This window comes from Schistocerca nitens, chromosome 5 (assembly GCF_023898315.1).
Source record: "Schistocerca nitens isolate TAMUIC-IGC-003100 chromosome 5, iqSchNite1.1, whole genome shotgun sequence".
NCBI lineage: Eukaryota > Metazoa > Arthropoda > Insecta > Orthoptera > Acrididae > Schistocerca > Schistocerca nitens.
This window is the reverse complement of record NC_064618.1, coordinates 206,293,374-206,301,172: the sequence shown is the minus strand read 5'-3', so window position 1 is coordinate 206,301,172 and position 7,799 is coordinate 206,293,374.

Below are 7,799 nucleotides of genomic sequence, written 5' to 3'. Positions count from 1 at the left end.
ATCGCTCCCCACACCATGATGCCGGGTGTTGGCCCTGTGTGCCTCGGTCGTGTGCAGTCCTGATTGTGGCGCTCACCTGCACGGCGCCAAACACGCATACGACCATCATTGGCACCAAGGCAGAAGCGACTCTCATCGCTGTCGCGACACCACTGGAGGCGGGCTGCACGATGTTGGGGCATGAGCGGAAGACGGCCTAACGGTGTGCGGGACCGTAGCCCAGCTTCATGGAGACGGTTTCGAATGGTCCTCGCCGATACCCCAGGAGCAACAGTGTCCTTAATTTGCTGGGAAGTGGCGGTGCGGTCCCCTACGGCACTGCGTAGGATCCTACGGTCTTGGCGTGCATCCGTGCGTCGCTGCGGTCCGGTCGCAGGCCGACGGGCACGTGCACCTTCCGCCGACCACTGGCGACAACATCGATGTACTGTGGAGACCTCACGCCCCACGTGTTGAGCAATTCGGCGGTACGTCCACCCGGCCTCCCGCATGCCCACTATACGCCCTCACTCAAAGTCCGTCAACTGCACATACGGTTCACGTCCACGCTGTCGCGGCATGCTACCAGTGTTAAAGACTGCGATGGAGCTCCGTATGCCACGGCAAACTGGCTGACACTGACGGCGGCGGTGCACAAATGCTGCGCAGCTAGCGCCATTCGACGGCCAACACCGCGGTTCATGGTGTGTCCGCTGTGCCGTGCGTGTGATCATTGCTTGTACAGCCCTCTCGCAGTGTCCGGAGCAAGTATGGTGGGTCTGACACACCGGTGTCAATGTGTTCTTTTTTCCATTTCCAGGAGTGTATTTCGTGACCATCAATCTTGATGTTAAGTTTCTCGTTGTACTCGTTTCAGATACATCTCTTTACTTTCGTCTTCCTTCGATTTACTCTCAATCCATATTCGGAACTCAGACTGTTCATTCCGTTCTGCAGATAATGTAATTCTTCTTCACTTTCACTCAAGATAGCAATCACAGAATCGTATAATTGATATCCTCTCATCTTGAATTTTAATTACACTCCTGAACCTTTCTTTTATTTCCGTCATTGCTTCTTCGACGTAAAGATGGAACAGTAGGGGCGAAAGACTACATCCCTGTCTTACACGCTATTTAACCCGATCATTTCGTTCTTGGTCGTCCACTCTTATTATTCCTTCTTGTTTCCTGTTCATATAGTGTATTACCCGTCTCTCCCTATAGCTTACGTCTATTTTTGTCAGAATTTCGATCATATTGTACCATTTTAACGTTTTTTCTAGGTCGACAAATCCTATGAACGTGTCTTGCTTCCATTATCAATCGAAACGTGAAAATTGCCTCTCTGGTGCCTTTACCTTTCCTAAAGCCAAACTGATCATCGTCTAACACAGCCTTAATTTTCTTTTCCCGTCTTCTTTACATTATTCTTGTCAGCAGCTTGTATGCATGAGCTGTTAACTTGATTGTGCGATAATTATTGCACTTGTCAGCTCTCGCAGTCTTCGGAATGGTGGGGACAATATTATTCCGAAAGTCAGATGGTATATTACCAGACTCAAATATTCTACACACCAACGTGAATAGTCGTTTTGTTGCCACTTCCCCTAATGATTCTAGAAATTCTAATGGAATGTTATCGATTCCTTCTGGCTTATTTGATGTTAAGTCCTCCAAAGCTCTCTTAAATTCTGATTCTTATACTGGACCCTATGTCTTCTAAATCAACTCCGGTTTCTTCTTCTATCACAACTGACAAATCTGCCCCCTCATGGAGGCCTTCAATGCACTCTTTCCACCTATCCGCTCTCTCCTCTGCATTTAACAATGGACTTTCGGTTGCACTCCTTATGTTACCACCCTTGGTTTTAATTTTACTGAAGGTTGGTTTGACTTTCCGATATGCTGACTGTGTCCTTATGATCATTTCTCTATCGATTTCTTCACATTTTTCATGCAGTCATTTCGTCTTAGCTTCCATGCACTTCCTGTTCATTTCATTCCTCAGCGACTTGTATTCCTGTATTCCTGAATTTCCTTGAACATTTTTTTGTACTTCATTCTGACATCTATCAGCTTAAGTATTTCTTCTGTTACCCATGTTTTCTTTGCAGTTACCTTCTTTGTACCTACCCTTTTCCATCGAGCTTCTGTGATTGCTCTTTTTAGAGATGTCCATTCCTTTCCAACTGTACAGTCCACTGGACTATTCTTTATTGCTGTATCTACAGCCTTAGAGAACTTCACTTTCCTCACTAATATCTTAAACTGCAGCCTACTCTTCATCACTACTAAATTGTGATCTGAGTCTATATATGCTCCTCGGTACGCCTTACAGTCGAGATTCTGATTTCGGAATCTCTGTCTGACCAGAACCTAATCCAACTGAAATATTTCCAAATCACACGGCCCTTTCCAAGTATACCTCTTCCTCTTGTGACCCTTGAACAGAGTATTCGCTATTACTAGCTGAAATTTATTACAGAACTCAATTATTCTTTCTCCTCCCTCATTCCATGAACCTAGCACGTATTCTCCTGTAACCTTTTCTTCTACTCCTTCCTCTGTATTCCAGTCCCTCATGACTACTAGATTTTCATCTCCGTTTGCGTTTTGTATTACCGTTTCAATATCCTCATATACTTTCTCTATCTCTTCATTTTCAGCTTGCAACTTCGGCTTGTATACCTGAACTATCGTTGTTGGTGTTGATTTACTGTCGATTCTGATAACAATAACTCTGTGACTGAATGTTCACAGTAACACACTCTCTGACCTACCTTCCTATTCATAACGAATCCTACTCCTTTTATACCATTTTCTGCTGCTGTTGATATTACCCTGCACTCGTCTGACCAGAAAAACTTGTCCCCTTTCCATTTCACTTCACTGACCCCTACTTTATCTACGAGGGTTGTTTTTTAAGTAAGGGCCGTTCGTGCGTATAGTCCCGTAGTTGGCGCGAACGCCGCAACAAGCCACCGCGCCACTTGCCGGCATCCTTCCCGTTCACACTGATGCAAGTTGCAGCTCTGCAGCTAACGTGTACGCATCGCTGTGCTACTTTATAATGTTTACGATTATTGAATCGCCCGCCGCGTGTGAGATACGGTCAGGAATGCAATGAGTGAATGTAAAGTGCGTCAGTGGATGAGAGAGTTTAAAAATGGCCGTCAAAACGTCCATGACGAAGAACGCTCAGGCCGGCCCTCTGTGAACACTGATGATTTGGTGGCTGCAGTCGAAACAAAGATTCGTGAGGACAGAATATTCACAATTTCCACTCTTTCTTTGGAATTTCCACAAGTTTCAAGATTGGTTTTGTACAAAATTGTGTCTGAAAACCTAAACTTTAAGAAACTGTGTTCTCGGTGGGTACCCAGACTCCTCACAGAGGACCACAAAGGGAAGAGATTTGCCACTTCATTAGACTTTTTGATTCATTACGAGGAAGAAGGGGATGACATGTTGAGTCAAATTGTCACTGGAGATGAAACATGGGTATCCCATATCACTCCCGAAAGCAAGCGACAATCGATGGAATGGCGACACACAACCTCATCCGTCAAGGTCAAAACCAAACAGACGCTGTCAAAGCGCAAGATCATGGCAACTGTGTTCTGGGACCGGCGCGGTGTTTTGCTAGTGGACTTTATGCCACGATGAACGACAATCAACTCGGATGCCTACTGTGCAACTCTAAAGAAGCTCCGCAGAGCAATTCAAAACAAAAGGCGCGGCATGCTGACAAAAGGAGTTTTGCTCCTGCACGATAACGCTAGGCCTCACACCTCACAAAAGACTCGGGATTTGATTGATTGTTATGGGTGGGAAGTTTTGGGCCATGCACCATACAGCCCCGACCTTGCTCCTAGCGATTTTCATCTTTTCCGGTACCTGAAACACCATCTTGGAGGGCAGCGCTTCAATGACGACGATGAAGTGAAAGCGGCCGTGAACTCTGGGCTGTCGGAGCAGGCGGCCGAATTCTTTGAATAGGGAATTAAAAACTTAGTTGTACGGTATGGCAAGTGCTTAAATAAACAAGGCAACTATGTAGAAAAATAGGTGAAAGTGTGTAGAATCAGAAAATAAAAGTTTTTTTACAAAAGTATTTGTATCTTTTTTAAAAAATAAAAACGGCCCTTACTTAAAAAACAACCCTCGTAGACTGAGCCTTTGCATTTCCCTTTTCAGTTTTTCTAGCTCCCCTACCAAATTCAAGCTTCTGACAGTCCCATCTCGTAGAACGTTATCCTTTCGTTGATTATTCAGCCTTTTTCTCATGGTCACCTCCCCATTGGCAGTCCCCTCCTGAAGATCAGAACTGGGACTATTCCAGAGTCGTTTGCCACAGGAGAAATCATGACTTTTCTTGGTCATACGCATCTTCATGCCATTGATCAGTGCTGGGTCGTCTGCCTTTAGGGGCATTTTCCCACCCGAAGGACTAGAGAGTGCCCTGAACCTCTGTCCGCTCCTCTGACCTCTTTGACAAGGCTGTTGGCTGAATGAGGGTGACTTCTTATGCCGGAACTCTTCGACCGTAAATGCTGATTCTTAATCAAAATTTAAGCAGTGACACGAGTTTCAAACCTGGGACTGAGAACGTTTTTATCATGAATCAAAAATGCTACCCCTAGACTACGAGTGCTAAATACACCCTGACATTAACTGAGAGATTGCCAAACGATATTAGTAGAAAGTCTGTGCAAAGAGTGAAGCATCACCATACAGCATTTCAGATGAAGACGATTTCAAATCTTGCATGTATGCAGTTTGAACCACCAACAAAACCTGCGTTATTGCGTTCAGTAGACAGTGAATTATTGCAAATCGGTGCTGCTTTAAGGGGAGCCGGAATGATGCAAATGACAAAATTAACGTTTTTTGGTATTTTTCATTATGAAATTATTTGTAGTTTTCTGAATAAAACAAATCAAGTTTCACCCCCCTAAGTGTGTTTTTTATCGCTGCAAATTTGACCCGCAACGTAAACGGTTGTAGTGACTTGGTGTGTCACCTCTCATTCCTCAAGTGTGAATATAACCAGACTATCTGTTTTTGGAACTCTGATATGCAGTGACAGCGAATGATAGGTGACCCACGTGGTATGGAATACACAACACTCTTTAATTTATGGAAACTCAATAGGCCTAAATACAAGAACACACAACATAACCCACTCGAATCACAGAATGACCTGCCCTGCTACCAACGACTGTTGGAGATGAGAGGTAGTGCACAGGAGTACAGTAAGGATGCGACGACCAGAGGAGGCAGGAGATGGAAGCACCAGTGGTGATGGTCTGGCACAGTGTGTAGAGATGATAGTCACGGAAATAGGTGGGTGTGTGGATGGTATGGCCCATATGGGTGAGCATGGGGTGGGGCAGTGGGGAAGATGTATCGCCCAGTATGTGTGTGTTAGGCAGGTCTGTTGGGAGCTCACTGTCTGGAGGGGCAGGCGAGCAGTGGAGATGGTTAGATGGCTGTCACTGGTGAAATGTACATGCAGTGTTGTGGGGTAGACATTATCAGGTTAAGGTGAGAACTTCCCAGAAATGATGTACCAGGGACTCGATTGAGCCCATACAGTCAGCCTACCAGCTCCTTGAGGCTAAGTCCTTCAGGAAGAAGTGGCAGGAGGGGGAAGGAGGAGTGGAAATGAGGGGATGCAGTTGCAGGGGAGGAGGATCAGGAGTTAGTGGGGAGAATCCTCCGTGATGGCCGAGTCTTTATCAGGGCTTGACAATGACATACCACATAGGTTTCAGTCAGCTGATGAAGATCACGACTGGCTTATCCTTAAGCAAAATGTCATAGATGTTGGGGCCACATCAGAGAACTGTATGTGGGCCCAAGAATGGCGTTGTAGTGCAGCATAGAGAGTATCTTCACCCTGTATGACATGGTTGCACATGGATAGGTTTTTGGAGATGAAACTTGTTTTTTTTTTTGGGGGGGGGAATATGCAGGTTGACAGTGCGATGGTGAATGCTGTCAACCAATGTGGGAAGCAAGGTTAGAGTAAGAAGAGATGAAATCACCAGGGCAGGGTAGTGTCTAGCCATATAAAATCACAGCTAGTGAAACATTGAGGTCTTGTTTATGTGCCATGTGGACACCCAGCAGCATCAACGGAAGTGAGTTGGACCAGTCACCCCCATAGATCATAAGAGTGGCCTTCAGGGTGTGATGCCACCATCTGACAAGCTCATTAGCTTGAGGGAGATACGCAGTAGTTCTGTAATGGTTAATCCCTCATAGTTTACAGAGTTTGGCAAACAGTGAGGATTCAAATCACCCACCTTGGTCCATGGTTATGAATGCAGGGCAGCCAAAACATGAAAACTGGGTAGACATGAGAGCTGTGGCAACTGTTTCACCAGTGATGTCTACCCAGTGTGTTATCTAGTCACAAATGGAGAGGAGTTAGTGGTAGTTTCTGCATGGGAGAAGTGGACTGACCAGGTCCACATGAATGTGTTGGAAGCATCCCTTCGATATCTGGAAGGTGCCTAGTGGGGCTGAGTGTGCCAGGTGGTTTCACGTCATTGTCACAATATATAGGCCCTAGTCCATAACTTGTAGTCTCACTTAACTTGGGGCCAATCATATTGTTCAGTTATAAGGCGAGTGGTAGGTTTGACACCAGGTTGGGGAAGATACTGAAACAGGTCAAAAACAATTCTGCAGAACTGTTGTGGGACGACCAGGTGTATATATCTCTGGGACATACCACAGATGAAAGTACAGATTGAATCAGCGATAAACTTGGGCTCTGATGAGGATGGAGACAGCTTTATTTAAGAGGTCCTGTAGCTAAGGGCTGTGCTGGTGATCCTGCATGAACTTGTCGAAGTTCATCAAGGCTGAGTTGGTGACAATGCGTTACAAGTAGTCAGTGACTATGATGTCTGCCCATTTCACATGATGGATGTCCATAGGGAATTGCATGATGTATTCGAGGTGACGGTAATGGTGGATGCACTCATCCTTGGGTGGGCTACAGATGGCGTTGGCTAGGAGCTGGTAGTACTTTAAATGACATGAGGGTGTCCTTCAATATCTGCTCTGAAATATCACATGGTCTCAAAAATGGCCAGTAACTCCTGGGTGTAAACTGACATGTGCTATGCCTTAGTCAGCTTATGGGAGAAGAAGAGCGAGAAATGAAGGCTCCTATCGTCAAATCACTATGTGGTGATGGACAGGGAAATTTCTGGAATCGGTTGAGCTAGGGTGGCTGCCTGAACCAGATCACCCTAGATCACTTGGAAGGCGTGCTGCATGTCTGTGATCCATGTGAGCTTCCTGTGATCTGTTACAATTTGGCCTTTGAGAACCGGTGTTAAGGGTTACTTCAGTGCAGCACCATGGGGAAAGTGACAGCGATATAAGTTGACCATCCCAAGGAAATGGTGGCGTGTGTGGTAGTCAGATGGCGATGGTAGGTCATGAATCAACTCAGCACTTCTGGAGCTGGGTCGATGCCAGAAGCAGTAACGATGTGGTCCAACAAGATAACTACTACCTGACAGAACTGACATTTGTCAGTGTTGATAATTACACAGTTGGCTTCGAGAACGTGTCTGAGGTGGACAGAGTGAGAGTCAATGTCTGTCAAAAACTGGGGTATTGTCCAGATATGGATCACAAAAACCAAATTAAAAAAGTAGGCTCTCTATAAAGCTTTGCCAGGTCTGTGTAGCGTTTTTTAATCCAAAAGGCACAAAAAGGAATTGAAACAATCCAAAGCATGTGGTTATGGCAGTTTTGTGAATGTCATCTTTGTATATCAGTATCTGCAGATAT